The following is a 24,605-nucleotide window of genomic DNA, read 5'->3' on the forward strand; positions in this document are numbered from 1 at the left end:
CTAGTTCAACTTGTCTTTGTTTTTAGAGAAAAACACTTCATGTTCTTTATACTGGGAAACTGGGCAACATACAAATGCATGCGTCTACTGTGAACGATGATAATCATGAAAATGATGCTGCTGCCAAGGCAACAGATAATGATGATGATCTCAATAATGAAAAATCGTTTTTTTCGAGTTGTTGTTGTTCTTGTGATTATGGTTCTTGTTATTGATGTCGGTGTAGTAGGTTTTATTTAGGAATAGGGGAAAATAAAATGAAAAAATTCTATGAAAGACATTTGTAGTTTGTGAAAATATTTGCATTTAAAATTTTCCCATTTCATTAATGCCATTGAATGGCATTCCCTCACACTTCTCTTGCTTTCTATCTCACTCTCTCTCTCTCAATGACTCTCTTTTACGACTTTGACTACACTAGTGTGACAACACAATAAGCACCAATGCCGCTATTTACAAACGAACACTCATTTGGTTACACTTCACGTCACAGTAGATGCCTTATTTACATTTACACCAAATGTAACCACACTCAGTGTGTGTGTATCAATATGTGCGTATGTAAAGCACTAACATGTTAAGGATGATAGAGGAGAAAGCCTTACTGTTTCAATGAATGAAGGCTGACTGACAAAATACACGATGATTGGAGTATATTTTGAAGTGTTTGTTTAAAAAAAATGTTGCATGACATGGTAATGGGGAGAGATGGGTGGATGAATGGGTGGTGTTTTAAGTTTGTGCTTACACATGTAACACCTTGAAAATATTCTTGGGAAACCTTATAAAAATTTGCAAAAAAATATAACCAATCCCTTTACGTTTTCGAGAGTGAACAGCCTAGTCTCACTAACAGTTAGGAGTTTAAACTCACTCTCTCTTTCTCTCTCTTCACGTAATAACATTTTTTTTGTATTGTTCGAAGTTGATCTAGTAGACATACGTAGTAGCTTATCTATTAAAATTATGATGGACTCACATAAACCATACCAGACTGAAAAACCAAAGCTCAGACTCTCATAACAAAGGTGTTTCCTAGAGTGTGTGTGCATTTTTGCGGCTTTTTATTTTCTTATTGTTGCCTTATTGGTCTTACCACTATTTAATGTCATCAAATATCCAGAAACCCATTGCAACTAGCAATCATTTGACGTTTACATGACATCTATATCTGAGTGTATCTGAGAACTATCCTACAATATTACTATAAGTTGTCTCACACACATGTATATGGCCGGCTAACCGCGAGAGCCTGACAAATGATAAATGATACCCGGTATTGCGGTCTAAATAAAACATTCTTCCGACATTTCGCGCTTTGAACCAATCAACCATCTAATCGACTAACAAAACCAAGAGCAACCGACGGGTATTGTGTATTGTGAGAGTGTTGTTGTTCTTCTGTTAACATTTTGTACAAAGTGTGAAAATCCTTTAAGTGCTTAAATGTAGATCGAATTACATTTCACCTTAGCCAGTATGAACGCTTCGATAGAGGTGTAGTGGAAAACAAAACGTAAAAGAACAGACAGTTTAAGCAATATTAATCTTAAAACAAAAATCTGTGTAGATAATTTAAAATATACACAACACTGTGGATCTAAATTCAACATAATATAAAATTTGGAAGGTATGTTTTTAAAAATTCTCTGCTTAATATTTACAAATATCCATATAACGTGATTGTGAAATCATAAAAATATTTATTTTATGGTCATAACATTTATATCATTTTAATGATACATTCTTTATATAAAAACTTATTTATGAACATTTTACATTTTATGAACTTTTTTACGTTCCTCGATTTTTTGAAGTAAAGTAAATCGCGCTTTAAGGATGATTATTAATATTTTAATTTAAGTTTTAGATTAGAGGTAAATAGCTTCAAAAGTAATTTTAGGAAATAAAATATACATAATATTAAAAGCAAATTTCTTTGAAATAAATCTCAATAACAGACCTTGTTTTATTTTGTTTTTAATTTGGTATTATTCTATTTGAAATTTTCATCCTTCTGTTAATTTCATAATTCTTTGGAGAAAGGCAAATTTGTCTTCATGTAGAGAAAAACTATTTTAAGATTTCAAATTTTTTCATTAAACACAATAAAGCTTTAAGAATAGGCTAAGATTTATTTAAATGATGTTGCAGCCTCGATTTATAGTTATTTTTTTTTTTTATTAACAAAACTTATTTTACTTTAAGTATCTATAATAATTTGGATATTTTAAAATTAAATTAAATTTATTAAAAAAATATGAAAGATTATGCCACCTACATTTTAGGATACGCAGTTAATAATCATAACGTTTGCTTTAAGAATTGCTTTCTTTAATTAATTTATAATAATCCCTCCGTTAAAGTCCCTTAAGGTAAATAAATAATCTATAAATTAACTGATAATTCCCTCAACTCAAATATAAAGGCAACTGATAATCTATCTTTGGATTAAGGACAAACAAGTTTCAAAAATAGGGTAATACTTATTTTGAGAATTTGGATCTTCGGTTACATTTTTTTTTCTTTTGAAAATAAGAAACAAAAACATTTGTATCTGTTATAATTTGGATTTTTAAACTGGCATTATTTGTACATGGATACCTTTGCAATATATCAAATATTGCAAAAATAGAGCGAAAAGTCGATATATGAGATCTGCATCCTAATTTTAAATTTAATGAGCCCAGATTTAATGCTAGATAGCTTCTTAAAAAAATATCTTCATTTTACATCTTTTGTTCGGATACCAATACCAAAATCCTTAAGAGAAACTCAAAATCATTGAATTCAATTAAAGCTTGTTTTTGAGTTTTAATTTTAATTTTATAAAATCCAGATTCTTTTATAAGAATCTAATATATATTATTTTTTAATTTCATTCAACTTTAACTGAGATTTTGGGTACGTTTTGACTTTTTAATTGAAATATCCCTTGGTGCCATGTTCGACTGCTCTCGCTAAACGTTGTATGATGGAAAGAAGATGTTAGAGCGTGCAACAAGCCGGAATGAATCAGGGAAGCCAGCATCCTTTTTTCAACCTAACCTATCTATTTCACACTAATTAATGTAGAACCACACAAAATTGTATTCATATATTAGTGGTCCGACAACTTTCATACGAACTTTTTTAACTCCATATTCAATTTTTTATATGTTTAGTGTTTGAAAATATTCCTCTCCAACTAAGAGGTACTTCACAAATTTTCTATAGAAATAAAATGTTGACAAAATTTTTTATAGAAATAAATTTTTGACAAAATTTTCTATAGAAATAAAATTTTGCAAAACAAGATTTTTTTGTTTGGTAGATTTTTGGTATAATTTTCTCCTAATTTTGGTAGATCATTTTTGGCTCGAGCGGCATCCGTGAAGGCAAATCCGAAAAGCATGGAAGTCAAGTCTTTCGGGGTACTTTCAATGGTTTACACGTTTTTTTTTCGATGATGATCCTCTTCTCCTCAAAAGCATAATTAAAATCTTCGGCTAATAGAACTCTAGTCTTTATTAAAATATTTTTCCTTCCACTGTTCGGTACATCCTACTCGCGACTACATACAACTTGTAAGAAAATGTCACAATTTATTTACGCCCAAAAAATTCAAGCAATCTTCATTAACATTGTAATGATTGTCATCATCATTCATATCGGTAAAAAGGCATCTAAACGGTCGCACACATGGTGGCAAGCATTTACGCAGTACCATGAGATGAAATATAAATGCAGATATACACACATACATATGATCATATTCGCCCATATCTATACAAACACGTACGTTAATGCATAAAAATACAACAACACAAACAAAAACGATATAATGCAACAGCAACAACAGCATCAGCAGCAATCGTTAACCAAGAAATTGTGGAAAAGAAGACGAAGAAAAAATATTCACAATATTTGGTTCGTGGTCGTGATCGTGACCCGCATTAAAAGACGCGTGCACGCAATTTTATAGCTTGTGGCGTTCACTGTTGCCTTCATTACATATTCGGTTCGCATCACTTCATCTCACCTCGATTCTTCATCGCTTTTTTTCGTGAGATACAACAACACATCCTCGACAACCACAACAATGCCGCAGCAGCCGGCAACACCAATAACAGCAGCATCAACCGAACACGTACAACGGCAATAAGAAGAGACATATAATTTCTCATTGTGGTTTATTTCATAAAGGCATCGCAACGCATATCAACACTCACACACACACGCACAATTGCACATTTCTATATCTGCACGAAATAAAAACATCGTTGTCGTGCTCATCGTCATTGTTGTCATCATCTTCATGATTTTCGCACTCATATGAAGAATGAGACGCTGCATAGTGTTGCCAATCTGTTAATATTTTTTGAATTTTGATTTTTTATGCAAGACGATATGCAAATATTACAAATTATGACAAGTCCTCCAATAGGGTCGTCAGCATTTTTAGCTTTCATTTACGGCCCTCGATTGAATCCAATACTCTGAGAAATACTAAAACTTGGAAAATAAAAAAACTTCATAACAGTGATGTTTGTGAAATTGCAAAGTAGTGTTGCACATGTTAAGATATTTTCCTTACCCAATGAGCCAAGGGACTCAGGATCTCCCTATACACATACAAGCGTTTTTACGCTTGTAAAATTGTATTTATGTATATTTACCTTTACATGGTCATGTTCTTTTGGAAAATACTTAGCCAATTTTTACTAAGTATACAAAATAAAATAATGAATACAGAAAAAATATACTGATTCAATCAGGAAATTATTTGATCCAATTAATTTTTTAATTGAAATGTCGTCAATCACGAATATTATGATCAATCACAGTTTTAATTGGGCATAACAAAGCAAGATTAAAATATTATTTGATTTTATAAGCAAATTAATGATTTAATTATTCACCCAAAAAAGTGAACCCACCGTGGAAGAAAATGTAGGTTTATTTTAGAAAATTTTAACTAAAATAGTTTTCTAATGGCAACATGTTATAAATAAGTTAATAATTTTTGTCAAACTGAAGAAATTTTTTTTAAAACTAATTAATTTTCTTCTGTTGTTTAAGAAAATTTCATATGTTCAAAGAAAAAATTGGATTTAAAAATTGTTAAAATGTCTTTAGCGCTGTACGAAGTTCAAGACAGGTACAATTTTAGTAAAATTTACCCAAACTTCTGCCATTTTAGGAAAATATGAACTATTTTATTTTGTAGTAAAATTGTGCACTATATTTGTATACAACTTTTTTTCTTATTTTTAGTTCAGGTCATTAAAGGTAGCAAAAAAATATTTAAATAAGGAACATTTACTCATATTGTGCAAAATTTAACTAAAATTAACTAATCTTCATTAACTAAAATAAAGTTCAGTTGGCATTAGAGCCCCTTTTTTCTGGGTGTTCGATTAAAAATTTAATTGATGTTCATTGAAAAACTTAATTAATTTTCATTCACTTTCTAACAGACTTTTAGTTTGATTAAAATCTTGATTGTTTCCATTAATAAATTAAATTAATATTTTAATTAAATATTAAAAAAAATTCTCATCATTTTTTAAATGACTTAGTAGTGTATTATTTAATTTTGTAATTGAAAAAGTTTTCAGCTTCAATCAACTTTTTAATTGGTAATATTTTTTCTGAGAGAAAAAGAGTAAGATATGTTACCTTCAATATTGATTAAGTTTTGATCTTCGTGGAATTACATTTGTTTTTAATTACATATGCTAATCGACATACATACATTTTTTTATGCTAACTCCGAGGTATGTATTTTATTTGAAAAGTGCCCTTATATATTCCACAATAACGCAGAAAGAAAAGCGTAAACTACATTATGGGAAAAATGGACTATCTCGTGCGAAAATTGCACTAAATTATATTCCAAATTTTAAAATTAATTAAATTAACGAAAATTTTCCGAAATTTTTGGATTTTTAACTGCCATTTACGAAATGCATCTCTCTCGAAAAGCAAAAATGAACTAAAAATAAAGAAAAAATCTTAGGCGCCAGATCATACCCATTTTAACCACGCTGTAGTTCATTCTTACTATTTTTGAGAAGTGTACGAAAAACTTCTTCTTTTTTAGTTAGAATTGAACTAATTTGTATGTCATTGAAATTTTACTGCTATTTAGTTCATAACATTTTTGAGACATACTTGGAATAAAGAAAAAATCGTTGGCCTGGGAAAAATTTCTTACAAAATATTAAAAATAAACTAAAACAAAATAAAATTTTTGCAATAAATATTAGGTCATTTTGGTCGCTGACACCAAACTTTTGCCTCCGACGGCGGCAGCCTGAAGACTAAGCCGATATAATTTTGTCTATTCGGCAGCAGACAATCCCCCGCCGAATAGACAACTTGAAGTTATCAATGGTTAATGAGATTATTTATCAAATTTATATTTCATTAAATTTCATTAAAATTTTCCGAGCTACATTTTTGCGAAATTATTACAGCCACCTTATACTGATTGATTGCGAGTAAAAGGTTTAAAATTTTGGCAAAAAATGTAGCAACTACACTAGTTTACACTGAAAATGTACACTTGATGAGAGTCGACTTTTCTTATGCATTTTGATCTGCTGAATTCGAAAACAAATGTTTAAAATTTTTTTTATGGAGCAGTTTTTGAGATATCTCGTTATTCACTAAACAAATTATATTTCGAGTTAGAAATGTCCGATTATATTGGTTGTTGGTACTTAAATGAAAGGTATTAAGATGACGAATAATCGTGTATAATTGGATCTGTGCTCTAATTTCGATGGGAAAAAGCCAAAATTTCAAAAAAATCGTATTTTACAATGGACCTTTTCCGCCAGAAAAGTATAAACTATTGAATTTTTTCGAATTCAGCAGATCAAAATACATAAGAAAAGCTGCCTCTCATCAAGTGTACATGATTTTTTTTTTTTTTGTAAACTAGTGTTATTAATACATTTATTTGATATATCGATATCAAATTGATATAAAATATCAATTCCATTTAATAAATTTTAGAATTAAAAAACAAAAAGTAATACAAAACGGATGATAAAAAGTTTGTGTTTGAAAACGATTATTTATTGTGACTTTTCCAACATATTGTCTTTTTGGTTTTCCTGGGAAATTTACCCAAAACATAACTTCTACTCGTCTATAGCCTTGACGTTTACTCTCTCAATAGAAGAGAGCAGGGTTATATCGTAAGAGTAAATCGTCTTTGGATACACATTCGATAAATACAAATAAAATAATTCGATAAATAAACAAGTAAGGAAAGTCTAAAGTCGGGCGGGGCCGACTATATTATACCCTGCACCACTTTGTAGATCTAAATTTTCGATACCATATCACATCCGTCAAATATGTTGGGGGCTATATGTAAATGTTTGTCCCAAATACATACATTTAAATATCACTCGATCTGGACAGAATTTGATAGACTTCTACAAAATCTATAGATTCAATATTTAAGTCGGCTAATGCACTAATTTGGAACACAATTTTAGTAAAAAATATGGGAAACATTTAAATCTGAAGCAATTTTAAGGAAACTTCGCAAAAGTTTATTTATGCTTTATCGTTCAATATATATTTATTAGAAATTTAGGAAAATTAGAGTCATTTTTACAACTTTTCGACTAAGCAGTGGCGATTTTACAAGGACAATGTTGGTATTTTGACCATTTTTGTCGAAATCAGAAAAACATATATATGGGAGCTATATCTAAATCTGAACCGATGTCAACCAAATTTGGCACGCATAGCTACAATGCTAATTCTACTCCCTGTGCAAAATTTCAATTAAATCGGAGTAATAGATTGACCACTGTGGTCATATGAGTGTAAATCGGGCGAACGATATATATGGGAGATATATCTAAATCTGAACCGATTTCAACCAAATATGGCACGCATAGCTACAATGCTAATTCTACTCCCTGTGCAAAATTTCAATTAAATCGGAGTAATAGATTGGCCACTGTGGTCATTTGAGTGTAAATCGGGCGAAAGCTATATATGGGAGCTATATCTAAATCTGAACCGATTTCAACCAAATTTGGCACGCATAGCTACAATGCCAATTCTACTCCCTGTGCAAAATTTCAATTAAATCGGAGTAAAAGATTGGCCACTGTGGTCATATGAGTGTAAATCGGGCGAACGATATATATGGGAGATATATCTAAATCTGAACCGATTTCAATAAAATTTGGCACACTTGACTACACTACTAATTGTACTCCTAGTGCAAAATTTCAACCAAATTGGGGTAAAACTCTGGCTTCTGGGACCGTATTAGTCCATATCGGGCGAAAGATATATATGGGAGCTATATCTAAATCTTAACCGATTTCAATAAAATTTGGCACACTTGACTATAGTACTAATTGTTCTTCTTGTGCAAATTAGGGTAAAACTCTGACTTCTGGGGCCATATAAGTCCATATCGGGCGAAATATATATATGTGAGCTATATCTAAATCTGGACCGATTTCTTCCAAAATCAATAGGGTTCTATTCTGAGCCAAAACACATACTTGTGCCAAATTTGAAGTCGATTGGACTAAAACTGCGACCTAGACTTTGATTACAAAATGTATTCACGTACAGACGGACATGGCTATATCGACTTAGGAGCCCACCCTGAGCATTTTTGCCGAAGACACCATGTGTCTACCTCGTCTCCTTCTGGGTGTTGCAAACATATGCACTAACTTATAATACCCTGTTCCACAGTGTGGCGCAGGGTATACAAAAACTTTAATAGATAATTTAATTTATAATGGCAACTCTGCACTAGGATATAACAAAACTGTTGCCAATATTCCGGCTAGTGTTGTTGCTGCGTGTTGTCTACTCGTTTTGACTTTACAAAAGCCAAACAATGAACCAGGAATCTTTGTTGTTGTGTCAACCACTGTGCTATAGTTGTTGTTTTATTTTGTTTTGCCTATATTCGTGGTGAAGTGTTAATCGATTCGCATGCATTTATTCTTGTTGGGAGTGTGTGTTATTAGATACAATGGAAGTTGTTGCTGTAGCAGCAGCAAATAACACCAACAACAATGTCAATAACAACACATATTTCAGGATCAATAAAAAAATAGCAACCGCATGTACATTACCAATAAATATATTACAAATAATATTAAGTCAATGAGAGACATGGTATCAAAGCAAAAAACATGTTGGCGGTCGCCAAAAGGTCCCAGTGCAAAGAGTATATCATTGTCTACTACCAGCCTGAACATTCATTCACACTTCTAAATGTAAACTAGGGACAGTGTTGCCAGTATTTTTCGGGCTCTTGTCCCCAAAGTAGGACGCCTTCCTCCCCAAAAATCCCAAATTTAATTTAAAATTCCCCATAAAAATACCCAATATATTTTTGGCAAGTTTTTTTTGAAGAAAGTAAAGGAATAGGCTCTGCTGTAAAAAAATCCACCATAATTTAAAAATTGGAAAAATATGCAATTTTTGTTATACCAGTTTCCGAGTTACAATAAGATTAAGATTTCAAACCCCAAAACCAGGAGACGGGGGCTCAAAATATTATCCGATACAATCCCTCATTAATTATTGATATAAAGAGTCATCGAATTTGTATCTTATGCAAATCGTCTTTTAAATGCTCGAGAAATAAAAATGGGAGTTGAGTCAACATATGTAGTTAGGAATCAAAACTTAGTTCTGAATAGACAAGAAATAAAATTGGGTGATCGATCAAAATGTGTTGTTGCCCCGATATGAACTATATTCTATATATATGTGGTCTATATTTTTCAAAGCTGTGATGAACGCAGATGACGGACCAAGACTTTGACCCAAATCCTTACGTTATAATTTCACAATAGTAAAATATTTCTCAGGAAACAAAGTAAATTTTAAACTAGCTCTTGGAATAGAATTTTTTTATTTTGAAGACTTTGTACTTCGTTAAACCCCTTTGTAAACATGCACAAGTAAAGAATTTCATATAAACCATTGTAGCTACTTTGTTGTCTTATTTAGAATTTAAAATCAAATCAAACAGATAGACATTGAAAATATTGTTTGTTTTATTCATTCGAATCCTGTTGTAAAAAACCACTAAAGAAAAGATTGGCTACAATCAAATATTTAACGGCCTACGAATCATTCTACACTCGGAAAAATGTAGATCCTTGGCACCCACACCATAACTCAAAACCTGATTTATTATACTGACCAGATTTCGAAAAATCCCCAAATTTATGGTTATTCCCCACCAAATTCCCAAGTCCCCAACTTAAAAATGTTGTCCCCATCCACGAAAAAATATCCCCGATTTGGGGAAAAATCCCCAATACTGGCAACACTGATGATACATGATTAATTATATTTGAGGGAAAAATATTTTCAGTGTGATCATAACGCTAAATTAAATGACTACAAATAAAAGAAAATTAAAGCATTTAGAAAACTCGTTATTCATTATCACTTCTTTTTCATTATATTCACATCACAGGGTAGCTGACATGACATGTTCACAATAGTGTATGGGTCAAACTTGTAATGACAGCTGCATAATATTTGTAAAACGGATGTAGCAAACGTTGTTGTTACAGTTTTTTTGTATCACCAACCGATACTTATTAATTATAAAATTTTTAAAATATATCTATTTAAATAAAGTATTTTTGCTCTAAAGCCACAGTCTGTACAATGTACGGTTGATAAGGTAACATCGATAAAAGAAAAACTCAATAACAATTGTAGAAGCAAAGTCGCACAAATGAAACTAGGAATCTTATAAAATAGGACTACTGTGCAATCCTGTCCACGATATTTTGGCATCATATCCCAGCTCCCAAAAAAGTAGTTTGGGCCTTATTTGAGTGCAAACTTGAATCATCTCCAATGAATTTACATGGGCTTGTCATAGGTCGAAAGTACTCAATTTTTAGATCATTTGAATTGCTTTAGAAGTGTTGCCTTGGAAGTTCATATGGATGAAGAAATTAAAAAAAAAAATAAAAAACCAATTTAAATTTTTTGAACCCTTTTTTTCTTCTGACGGCAAGCAAGTTGGCAGTTTGGAAGTAAAATTCTTGACTTCTTGGAAAATATTAATTCAAGTTTTGGAAAATCGTTTTATCAGTTAAATGACACAAAGTGACAAATGTATCTGATTTCTCAAAAACGTTTGAAAAAATTTGCATTGGGTGTAGGTGGGGGCTTTAATTTGAAGAATCACATGGATAACAAACATCCAACTGTTCATTTGAGACAACGTCTCATGCCAATAGTATGAATAATAATGTTGACTTCAGCTGGTCCAATCCAATTGTTTGTTTTATTCCAATTTTGTTGTTTTATTCAATAACCCTCGGAAAATTTAAACATTGGATCTCACAATAAAAATGATCGCTAAATATTTACATCCTCTGTCAATGGTAGAAAATGATGAATTTAAAAAGTTTACAAATTGCAAGCATCAGTAATACACATTTCCATCTAGATATACCCTGATGAAAAAATACCGAATAGTGAATACAAAGTTGGCTTTAAAAATAAGGTACATCCAACTGTCAAAACCATGTCTTGTTACAATTGGTTACATTTTACATTCCACAGGTTACTATTGTCAAAAACATGTCTGGTTACTACTGGTTACATAGGTAACTATTGGTAACTAACATTACGATTTAAAGAAAGCAATTCGAAAATATTTAATATCTTTTGTTTCCTAACATTAAATTCGTAAACAAAACTGACATCCGGATGTACTTGAATTTTGTTGTTTTTATTGTTTTTGTAATACTGCAACTACCTGGGAATTATTTTACTATGGTCAGTTGTGATTCACTACAGTTTCACTATTGACATTTCCTACAGGGTCCTTTTGAAAACCGAGTCCGAACGGCATTTTCCATTACGATGAAACCTCTTAAAGAAGCTTTGAAACACAACAACAACTCTGTGTAACGCTACATGATGGGAGCCACCGTGGCCCGTCTTGCATACACAAGGTCGTGGGTGCGATTCCTTCTTCGACCGAACACCAAAAAGTTTTTCAGCGGTGGATTATCCCACCTCAGTAATGCTGGTGACATTTCTGAGTGTTTCAAAGCTCCTCGAAGTGACTTCCTAACCTAACGCTACATGATGTTATGGTTAGGTAGCCAGTATTTCAGCTATAAACCGGCCATTAAAAAAAAAATCAGAGAATTTTTCAGACGCATTAAATAATTCAGGTACAGATTCCCTTAATGCCATGTTGCATATATTGGCCAAGCACTCAGTTACAAAAGCAGCGGTAAGCTATCACAAAATTGGACAAAGAGCACTTCTACAATTAATGACTTATTTATTCAGTGGACCGAACACCAAAAAGTTTTTCAGCGGTGGATTATCCCACCTCAGTAATGCTGGTGACATTTCTGAGTGTTTCAAAGCTTCTCTAAGTGGCTTCACTGGAATGAGGAACGCCGTTCGGACTCAGCTATAAAAAGGAGGTTCCTTGTCATTAAGCTTAACATGGAATCGGTCAGCACTCAGTGATAGGAGAGAATTTCACCACTGTGGTATCACAATGGACTGAATAGATGCCACCTAACCTAACGCTACATGCTTTTGTGGTTAGGTAGCCAGTATTTCAGCTATCACCCGGCCATTAAAAAAAATTTCAGAGAATTTTTCAGACGCATTAAGTAATTCAGGTACAGATTCCCTTAATGCCATATTGCATATATTGGCCAGGCACTCAGTTAGAAAAGCAGCGGTAAGCTATCACTAAAATTGGACAAAGAACACTTCTACAATTAATGACTTATTTATTCAGTGGGCCGAACACCAAAAAGTTTTTCAGCGGTGGATTACCCCACCTCAGTAATGCTGGTGACATTTCTGAGTGTTTCAAAGCTTCTCGAAGTGGCTTCACTGCAATGTGGAACGCCGTTCGGACTCAGCTATAAAAAGGAGGTTCCTTGTCATTGAGCTTAACATGGAATCGGTCAGCACTCAGTGATAAGAGAGAAGTTCACCGCTGTGGTATCACAATGGACTGAATAGTCTAAGTGAGCCTGATACATGGGGATGCCACCTAACCTAACACATGATTTTGTGGTTTGGTAGCCAGTATTTCAGCTGTCAACCGGCCATTAAAGAATTTTTCAGACGCATTAAGTAATTAATGTACAGATTCCCTTAATGCCATGTTGCATATATTGGCCAGGCACTCAGTTACAAAAGCAGTGGTAAGCTATCACTAAAATTGGACAAAAAGCACTTCTACAATTAATGACTTATTTATTCAAAAAGTTTTTCAGCGGTGGATTATCCCACCTCAGTAATGCTGGTGACATTTCTGAGTGTTTCAAAGCTTCTATAAGAGGCTTAACTGCAATGAGGACGCCGTTCGGACTCAGCTATAAAAAGGAGGTTCCTTGTCATTAAGCTGAACATGGAATCGGCACTCAGTGATAGCAGAGAATTTCACCACTGTGGTATCACAATGGACTGAATAGTCTAAGTGAGCCTGATACACCGGGATGCCACCTAACCTAACGCTACATGCTTTTGTGGTTAGGTAGCCAGTATTTCAGCTATCACCCGGCCATTAAAAAAAAATTTCAGAGAATTTTTCAGACGCATTAAGTAATTCAGGTACAGATTCCCTTAATGTCATGTTGCATATATTGGCCAAACACTCAGTTACAAAAGCAGCGGTAAGCTATCACTAAAATTGGACAAAGGGCACTTCTACAATTAATGACTTATTTATTCAGTGGATACTATCCACAAAAGTTTTCATTATGTTATTCCATTCTATATACATATGTACATTCTAGAGGTTCTTATACGAACAATATAAACTGAATTTTGCTTTCATTCATATTCTCTACGCTACTACAATGTATGATGACCATGGACTTCTACATTCATTCATTCATAATGTCCACGCATTCAAAGACCGTTGGGATTTTACATCCATGATCCATGGTGTTGAGTTCTCCACTTTTCCGCTTTTGTTTTCTTCTTCTCTTATTCTTGTACCTTCCTGTCCGACTTAATTGAAATGTTTTATTAATTTCAGTTCATTTTAAGTGAATAAGAATTTTTGTGTCATAGGATGGTAAGCTTTTCATAAAAAGACAAAAACAATTCACTTATCACTTACATATCAATTTGTTGATATTTTCCACAAGCTAGAATAATATACATATTAATTGTGGGATGAATAACTCAAGAAACCTCTAATGTGGAGAACATTAAAAAAAAATCGTTCCATCCTAATGTGAATTCCCATTGACTAGCAGAAGTAGTTGGGTGCTGGGTGCTCTTCACTCATGATTGCTTGTTGTGGTACCCAAAGCACATCATTACTCCATTTAGTGGGACTTATTAATGTTTCACTTTGATCTTCTTGATTTCCTTGTATCTCTTGTATGATGCCTTAGATCCTCCTCCTCTTCAATTATCAAATAAATAAGGAGGAAGAAGGAACTAAATCAAAATTAAAGAAGTTAAAATTTATTTTTGCTCAAAAATCGGTTCATACACTGAAGACTTATCCACTTAATAACGAATATTTAAACTGCATTTTCATATATATTATTTATGAGAAAAATTTTCTTTCTTTCTTATATATACAGAATGTTATATTGCATCAAAGACTTAACGGAACTGTGACACTGGGTAAATGTTAAACATAAAATATAAAACATCAATTATTATGAGTGTAAATAAAAAATATCTTACAGCCTCTTCAGTATTTTAGCCTAGATAAAATAATTGCAAATACATAGATGCCAGATGTGCGTTCATGAGAATTCTTCATCAAAAATTTTACGATTTTCGTTCATTAATCAAATGGATATCGAAGGCCAAATGCATGTGTAACTAAATTAATTATTTTTTTAATGCATTTGGGAAAATTTAGACATAAATAAAAAATTCCATTAGAATTTTCAAAAACAAAAAATTAATGGACCTCTTAAGTAGTACACGCATTTACGTCTAAAGTAGTATGAACATTTTGGTTTTCATCCGAAGCGAAAATTTGTTGGGAGCTAACAGGTTGGCTGATAAGTCCCCGGTCTGACACATAGATAGCGTCGCTAGTATTAAATGCATATTATTTTTATATAGTACCAACAGCTGCAAACACCGCTCAGAATCATCAACACGTTGTTGTTTTTGGTCAAATGTGAGCTCGCGCGGCACCCATTTTGCACAGAGCTTCCGCATATCCAAATATTGATGAATGATATGACCAACATGTTCCTTTGATATCTTTAAGGCCTCTGCTATCTCGATCAACTTCATTTTACGGTCATTCAAAATCATTTTGCGGATTTTTTTGGTGTTTTCGTCGGTAACCACCTCTTTCGGGCGTCCACTGCGTTCACCGTCCTCCGTGCTCATTTCACCACGCTTGAATTTTGCATACCAATCAATTATTGTTGATTTCCCTGGGGCAGAGTCCGGAAACTCATTATCAAGCCAAGTTCCCTTCAGAAAACAGTATTTTATCAAAACACGAAATTCCTTTCTTTCAATTTTTTCACAATAACAAAAGTTGCTTCACAAAAGACGCTCTATCTCACAAACTAATTGATTTACAGACGTCAAATTTTGACACGAATCATTTGAAGGTTGGTACTATATAAAAATAATATGCATGTAATACTAGCGACGCCAGCTACGTGTCAGACCGGGGACTTATCAGCCAACCGACAGCTACTTATTCTTGTTCTCAGACCTCAAAAGGATGCTCACAGGGAAAAAATTGGCTGCAATAAAGAGGTGATCGCCAAAACTGAGGCCTATTTTAAGGCAAAACCGAAGGAGTACTACCAAAATGGTATCAAAACATTGGAAGGTAGTTATAATCGTTGTATCGCACTTGAAGGAAACTATGTTGAATAATAAAAACGAATTTTGCCAAAAAAAATGTGTTTTTCTTTGTTAGACCGGGGACTTATCAGCCAACCTGTTAGGTTTAGTGGTAGACCGATATTTCAGGGACCTCTTTTTATAGCCGAGTCCACGACCCTGTGTATGCAAGGTGGGCATGCTAACCATTGCACCACGGTGGCTCCCGTGGTGCAGCTTACCCAAAACGTGCATGTTCGATTGACGGGGTGTTACCCATCGTAAATTTTGCAATTTTGCAATGTAGCTAGTCTACACAGAAAAAAATTTCACGAAAATTTTTCCTATTAAAGTCTCAATTGAGTTTTAAAAAATATTCAATTAAAAATTTAATTGATTCAAAAATTTTTTTAATTGAGACAACAATCGATCACAAAAATTAATAATTAATTTTTTAATTGATATTATCACTTAACAATTAATTTTTTAATTGATATTATCATTTCAGTGATTGAAGACATTTAATTTAAAAAATTAATTTGATGAATAAATTGAGTGATTGAATCATATTTTTTTTGTGTATACGGTGCAGATGGTTACACTTTCAAACAGCTGTTGAAAACGATTTTATTCTTCGATCTAAATAATAGCGCTGTTGAAAATACAAAAGAAAACGTATGACGCGTGTATTGTGATTGCTTTTCAATTTCTTCACCACAGCTGGTTAGTTTAGCAAGAAGAAGCATTTCAGTTGTTTAGTTCTGCGACAACAAATTAGATATGAAATATTAAAAAAAAAAATAGAAGCAAAATGTAAAAAGCAAATGTGTTTGTTTAATAATAGTTGTTAACAACAATATAAATATTTCCGCGAAATTTATTTCCTTTACAAACCACTTGTTGTTTTTTTATTATTTCTTAATAATGCTCTTACTATGTAGCTATTTTATCACTGCATAAATCTGTAATATATTGTTAATTTGGGCCAGTTTTGGAATTGTATATATTACTTTGGCGAATAATAAACGAAATGAATACATTTTGGACACAGATCAATAAAAAATAAAATTTTGACAAAATTTACTATAGAAATAAAATTTTGACAAAGCTTTCTATGAAAATAACATACTGAAAAAAATTTCTATAGAAATAAAAATTGGCAAAATTTTCTATAGAAATAGAATTTTGACAACAATTTTCTATAGAAATAAAATTTTGATAAAATTTTCTATAGAAATAAAATTTTGAAAAAATTTCCTATAGGAATAAAATTTTGAAAAAAAATTGACAAAATTAAAAAAAACGAATTAGAATATTCACAAAATTTTCTATAGAAATAAAAATTTGACAAAATTTTCTATAGAAATAAAATTTTGACAAAATTTGCTATAGAAATACAATTTTGACAAAATTTTCTATAGAAATGAAATATTGACAACATTTTCTATAGAAATAAAATATTTGAAAAAATTTTCTCTAGAAATAAAGTATTAAAAAAATTTCTATAGAAATAGAATTTAGACAACATTTTTATAGAAATAGAATTTTGGCAAAATGTTCTATAGAAATAGAATTTTGACAACAATTTTCTATAGAAATAAAATTTTGATAAAATTTTCTATAGAAATAAAATTTTGAAAAAATTTCCTATAGGAATAAAATTTTGAAAAAAATTGACAAAATTAAGAAAAAATGAATTAGAAATAAAAATTTGACAAAATTTTCTATAGAAATAAAATTTTGACAGAATTTGCTATAGAAATACAATTTTGACAAAATTTTCTATTGAAATATAATTTTGACAAAATTTTCTATAGATATAAAATTTTGACAAAAATTTCTATAAAAATACAATTTTGACAGAATTTTCTATAGAAATAAAATTTTGACAAAAATTTCTTTAAAAATACAATTTTGAAAAAAAAATCAATAGAAAAAAATGGCAACATTTCAATAGAAATAAAATTTTGACAAAATTTTCTATAGAAATAAAAATTTGACAAAATCTTCCATAGAAATAAAATTTTGACAAAATTTTCTATAGAAATAAAAATTTTACAAAGTTTTCAATAGAAGTAAAATTTTTAAATTTTGACAAAATTTGCTATAGAAATATAAGCTTGACAACATTTTTTATAGAAATACAATTTTGACAAAATTTTCTATAAAAATACAATAAAAAATCAATAGAAATAAAATTTGGCAAAATTTCAATAGAAATAAATAAACTTTTGGCAAAAATTTCTATAGAAATACAATTTTGACAGAATTTGCTATAGAAATACAATTTTGACAAAATTTTCTATTGAAATATAATTTTGACAAAATTTTCTATAGATATAAAATTTTGACAAAAATTTCTATAAAAATACAATTTTGACAGAATTTTCTATAGAAATAAAATTTTGACAAAAATTTCTTTAAAAATACAATTTTGAAAAAAAAATCAATAGAAAAAAATGGCAACATTTCAATAGAAATAAAATTTTGACAAAATTTTCTATAGAAATAAAAATTTGACAAAATCTTCCATAGAAATAAAATTTTGACAAAATTTTCTATAGAAATAAAAATTTTACAAAGTTTTCAATAGAAGTAAAATTTTTAAATTTTGACAAAATTTGCTATAGAAATATAAGTTTGACAACATTTTCTATAGAAATACAATTTTGACAAAATTTTCTATAAAAATACAATAAAAAATCAATAGAAATAAAATTTGGCAAAATTTCAATAGAAATAAATAAACTTTTGGCAAAATTTTCTATAGAAATACAATTTTGACAAAATTTTCTATAGAAATAAAATTTTGACAAAATTTTCTATAGAAATGCAATTTTGACAAAATTTTCTATAGAAATACAATTTTGACAAAATTTTCTATAGAAATAAAATTTTGACAAAATTTTCTATAGAAAAACAATTTTGACAAAATTTTCAATAGAAATACAATTTTGACAAAATTTTCTATAGAAATACAATTTTGACAATATTTTCTATAGAAATAAAATGTTCACAAAATTTTCAATAGAAATAAAAATTTTACAAAGTTTTCAATAGAAATAAAATTTTGACAAAATTTTCTATAGAAATAAAATTTTTACAAAAATTGCTATAAAAATAAAATTTTGACAAAATTTTCTATAGAAATGCAATTTTCAAAAAAAAATCAATAGAAATAAAATTCGGCAAAATTTCAATAGAAATAAATTTTGAAAAAAATCAATAGAAATAAAATTTGGCAAAATTTTTTGGCAAAATAAAATTTTGACAAAATTTTCAATAGAAATAAAATTTTGGCAAAAGTCTCTATAGAAATAAAATTTTGACAAAATTTTCTATAGAATTAAAATTTTGACAAAAATCAATTTCTTTAAAATTTTAATTTTCGTGTTATTTTATAGGATCCATTGTAAGTTCTCCCTTTTGTTAGATATAGTCCCCTTATTGGTACAAGCTAAAATCGTTAGTACATTTAAAATTCGACACATTTACAATCCAAAGGATATTTTACTATAATAGTATGTTTTCATTGGCAACTTAGGATCAAGTAAAAAAAATCTTTTATGGTATTTTAAGGACATTACATTTTTTTCAGTGTAGATTTTCCAATTATTTTTTCTGGTTCGCGGATCGAATCGCAAATATTTATGACCCCTACGCATGTCTGTATATGCGTTGGAAACGATACTATTTGGAAATATTTAATTTAGTTATACAAAATGAAATAAATTTGGAATACATTTTGTTTTATCACACTATTCCATCAAATTTCCCAGTAGTAGTGGCAAAATGACCTGCGTCAGTTTTTATTTGCCAGAATGTGTTCTTTGTTGTGGGGCGTTAAGATATCAGGTAAGCATTCTTAAATTTCATTTAAAACCCTTTTTGTTGGCACAAAGTTATTATGTTTTGGCACAAAGTTATCGACCCTTACCAATGCCATATCTACGTATTTAGTATGGAGTTTTGGTTTCTGAGATTTCATCTTCGATTTCTTAATAAAAGTAAAAAAAAAACAAGGGAATATCACAACGACTCTAATGTTTCAAACCAAATCATTGGGATTGTTATACATGAAATGTAAAAGAACTTAATACGAATAAGTTAAAAAAATAATTACAATTAATTTGATTAAAAAAATAAAATTTAAATAAAATTAATTATTTTCATTTAATTTATATTTAACTAAATTGAATTTATTTACATATAAACTAAATTAAACTCAAATAAAGCAAAGAGAAAGAGAGAGAGAAACAAAGTGGTATAGAAATGAAATAGGCAATTTTACTAAATCTGAAATATTTGCTTAAATTGCGTTCAGAAGTTTCTGAAATTACAGTCAAAAAAAGTTTACTCGGATCCAAAGATTTTGACCTTCCAATAAGGTTTTTGGTATTGATTCCTAGCCAAAGATGCGGCTTCTTTAAATTATATACATTTTTTAGTGCCTTATCTGGTTTTAAATCTAGGACAAATAAAATTAAAATTAGGATACTGATCTCATGTATCAAATTTTCATTCTCTCATCGCGGTTTATTGATAAAGGTACTCACGTACAAGCAAATGCCAGTTTAAAATATCCAAAGTATAACGGATACTTCAAAGTAAAAAATGTTTTCTTAATTCCAAAAAAAACTTTAAACCAAAGACGCTAAATCCTCAAATTAAGTCTTAGCCTATATTTGAAGCGTTTTTATCTTAAATCTAAAGTTTAAATATTCCAGTTAATTTTTTTTCTTTACTTTAAGGAAAATTTTACAAAATGTGTGTCTTAAATTTAATAAAAAATATTTTTGAAGGAAATATTATAAATTTTAATTAAAATGTCATTATATTAAAGAAATTTGTCCTTAATTTTTTGTTAAATTCGCATCCTAAAATTTTGATTGCGTAATCTTTAATATCATGTAAATATTTTTTTCAGTGTAGCAAAGTAAACCCTATATGGCACTAAAGACAATTTAATTCTAACAGGTTGGCTTATAAGTCCCCGGTCTGACACATAGATGGCATCGCTAGTATTAAATGCATATTATTTTTATATAGTACCAACCTTCAAATTTGACGTCTGTAAGTCAATTAGTTTGTGAGATAGAGCGTCTTTTGTGAAGCAACTTTTGTTATTGTGAAAAAAATGGAAAAAAAGGAATTTCGTGTTTTGATAAAATACTGTTTTCTGAAGGGAAAAATACGGTGGAAGCAAAAACTTGGCTTGATAATGAGTTTCCGGACTCTGCCCCAGGGAAATCAACAATAATTGATTGGTATGCAAAATTCAAGCGTGGTGAAATGAGCACGGAGGACGCTGAACGCAGTGGACGCCCGAAAGAGGTGGTTACCGACGAAAACATCAAAAAAATCCATAAAATGATTTTGAATGACCGTAAAATGAAGTTGATCGAGATAGCAGAGGCCTTAAAGATATCAAAGGAATGTGTTGGTCATATCATTAATCTTCAATATTTGGATATGCGGAAGCTCTGTGCAAAATGGGTGCCGCGCGAGCTCACATTTGACCAAAAACAACAACGTGTTGATGATTCTGTGCGGTGTTTGCAGCTGTTAACTCGTAATACACCCGAGTTTTTACGTCGATATGTGACAATGGATAAAACATGGCTCCATCACTACACTCCTGAGCCCAATCGACAGTCGGCTGAGTGGACAGCGACCGGTGAACCGTCTCCGAAGCGTGGAAAGTCTCAAAAGTCCGCTGGCAAAGTAATGGCCTCTGTTTTTTGGGATGCGCATGGAATAATTTTTATCGATTATCTTGAGAAGAGAAAAACCATCAACAGTGACTATTATACGGCGTTATTGGAGCGTTTGAAGGTCGAAATCGCGGCAAAACGGCCCCATATGAAGAAGAAAATAGTGTTGTTCCTCCAAGACAACGCACCGTGCCACAAGTCATTGAGTACGATGGCAAAAATTCATGAATTGGACTTCGACTTGCTTCCCCACCCACCGTATTCTCCAGATCTGGCTCCCAGCGACTTTTTCTTGTTCTCAGACGTCAAAAGAATGCTCGCAGGGAAAAAATTTGGCTGCAATGAAGAGGTGATCGCCGAAACTGAGGCCTATTTTGAGGCAAAACTGAAGGAGTACTACCAAAATGGTATCAAAAAACTGGAAGGTCGTTATAATCGTTGTATCTCTCTTGAAGGGAACTATGTTGAATAACAAAAACGAATTTTGACAAAAAAAATATGTTTTGTTTTTGTTAGACCGGGGACTTATCAGCCAACCTGTTATTTTAGTTCATGGTATTATTATGTTTTGAGAAAATTTCCTTAACTTTAATAATTTTTTTGTACGCCTGTTAAATGAACCAAAAAAATGTTCCCCTTTACACACGAACGAAAAATCTTCCACAAAATAATTAAGAATTTCATAAAATTGGTAAATTTTACTAATATTACCATACCCATCTTGAACTTCGTATGGTACTAAAGATATTTTTACAATTTCGAACATCCAATTTTTTCATTCAAATTTCAAAATTTTCTTCAAGAAGTGAAAAACAAATATGTCTAATAAATTTTCTTGAATTTGTCGAAAAATATTTGCTTGGCGTGTCATCTGCGTTTTAATATAGTTTAGTTAAATTTTTCTAAAATTAACCAGAATTTTCTTTCCTCGTAAGTTCACTGTTTTCTGAGTGAGCCCTCAGTTCGTTCTCGATGGCCTATTAAACTGGCACTTGCCATTGAATGAATCTATATAGCACACGCATAATAAGCCCCCCTCCCTTTAAAAAATTATTATAACTTTTTTTATTGTAATTTGGCTATGTCGTTATTCAAACATTTTTTCCTTCGCTTTCATTTATGGTCTTTTTTTAATTTAAATAATTTTTTTAAAAAAGCGTTTAATTGCTCTGTAGCATCTTCAATAACAACAGCAATAAATGCAGATCTACGCAGCAACACCATCAACCATAAAAACAACTATGGTCGTTGGGCGAAAACGACACCAACGACAAATGATCATCACACCAAGCTCACAAGTGAGAAGACAAAAAGCAAAAAAAAAACAAACATCCATCGACATCAAACCATGCCATCGAAATTCTACTCCCTGAATACCACATGCCATAAAAACTTGGTCGATTGACTTGCATCCATATTTGAACGCACCAGAAAAAGAGTAACTCGTCACATGCTGCGATGGTGAGTTCGGACATGAATGGGGGCACTGCGTTCAAAGTGATGTGTGAAGTAGTCCTACGTATTAGGTTTGCGCTGTCATCAATAAAATTGTGGCTCCTTTTTAAAAAATCTGTCTGTCCAGCTACCATCCATCCCATCCGTTCATAGTGTGTCCATCCATCCATCCATGCAAAGGGTGCAAACTTTTTGTTTTAGATTAACATTTTATCGTTTTCGTTGATGGATGAAATATGCAACTTAATTCTTTTTTACATTTAGTATGAATGTGTATGCGATTTTTTTTTTTTGTTTTTTGATATTTTTGCGATTTCTTAGGAACTACAATGTTGTTAAAATATTTTATTAATTTTTTTCGAGCAAATTTTTTTTTCGAAAATTGCAACAAAAAAATAAATTAACAAAGAAATTTAAACATTTCCTATGAAAAGAAGATTTCGACAAACACTCGGAATCAAACAAAGATAATATTTTCAATATGAGGTATTAATGATCACTATTCTATAGTGTTGCTTTTTATCGTCTGTTTTATTTGTATTACACGCAACAAAAAAACTAATGGCGTTTTCTTTTCTTGTAAAAAATGCGCATTTTTATGTATTTTTCCCGGAAAATGTACTTTTTAGGTTCTTTTCTAAAAAAAACAGGCAAAAGTGCGAAAAGGCTGCGAATTCTGTTGTGAAAATAGCGCCACGTATAGAGCAAAATTGCGACCATTTTCAGCACTGCCAACAAACGAGAGTGCTGCGATTGCCCTGTTTCCTTCTTTGAATTCTTTTCTGCCCGCTGAAATGATAGCATTTTTTTAGGTTGCTGGCCACATTTTAAAAATGCGCATTCTATACAGACAATATGAAGACAAAGCACTTTTTTCAGAAAAGAAAACACAAATATCAATCACAAAAATTAATTGTATCAATCAATTTTTTAATTGGAACAATTAATTTTTTAATTGACTTTGGTGAGTGATACTATCTTGTCTGTGATTGAAGACATTCCAATTAAAAATTAATTCGATCAGTTAATTTCGTTTTTAAACTGTTGACCAGGGATGAAAAATAAAATTTTTAAATTGTATCAACTAGAATAAAAAGAAATGTATTTTTTAGGTTCAAATTGTACCAAATTTCAAAAACAATGGATTGGAATAAAAATTATAATTCAGCTTGTAAAAGGAAAGGATACTGGTAGAAACCGAAAACGAGTCATAGAATTGTTCTTAGTAATACATACTGTCAATATTTTTGAGTATTTAAGTTGGAGAACTTCACAAACAAGGCACATTACTCAGATTTGGCCACAACATGGCTTGACATGAGAGAAGTTCGCATCGTACCTCGATATTCGTGGGAAATTACACTGAAAAAACAGGAAGAAAACTTTCGGTTACTTTTAGAAAATTTTGAATATTTGTAGAAAATTTTAACTAAACAGTATAACAAACGCTGGCATCACGTTGATGTCATAAAAATAAGTAAACATTTTTCGACAAATTCAAGAAAATTTATTAGACATAACTATAGTTCTCTATACACGCAGAGAAGGAATATGATCACCTCAAACATGTTACAAGAGCAAAATGTTATTTTTGTATGGTAACCATGT

The 24,605-nt window shown here is 31.0% G+C and overlaps 1 protein-coding gene across 10 annotated transcripts in view; it reads left to right on the forward strand.

Annotated features, from left to right (window-relative positions):
- The window catches only part of Kal1 (anosmin-1 Kallmann syndrome 1), a 60,998-nt gene that overhangs the window by 10,436 nt on the left and 25,957 nt on the right, over positions 1–24,605 (forward strand). For 3 of the 10 annotated variants that reach the window (XM_075302320.1, XM_075302447.1, XM_075302514.1), the window contains exon 2: positions 1,124–1,630. The exons of 3 other annotated variants lie outside the window; for them this stretch is intronic. The gene's annotated coding sequence lies outside the window, so the exon portion shown is untranslated. The remainder of the gene's footprint in view (positions 1–1,123; positions 1,631–24,605) is intronic. 4 more of the 10 variants (XM_075302775.1, XM_075302902.1, XM_075302708.1 and 1 more) reach the window with 3 other exon arrangements.

This window comes from Haematobia irritans, chromosome 1 (assembly GCF_050003625.1).
Source record: "Haematobia irritans isolate KBUSLIRL chromosome 1, ASM5000362v1, whole genome shotgun sequence".
Taxonomy (NCBI): Eukaryota; Metazoa; Arthropoda; class Insecta; order Diptera; family Muscidae; genus Haematobia; species Haematobia irritans.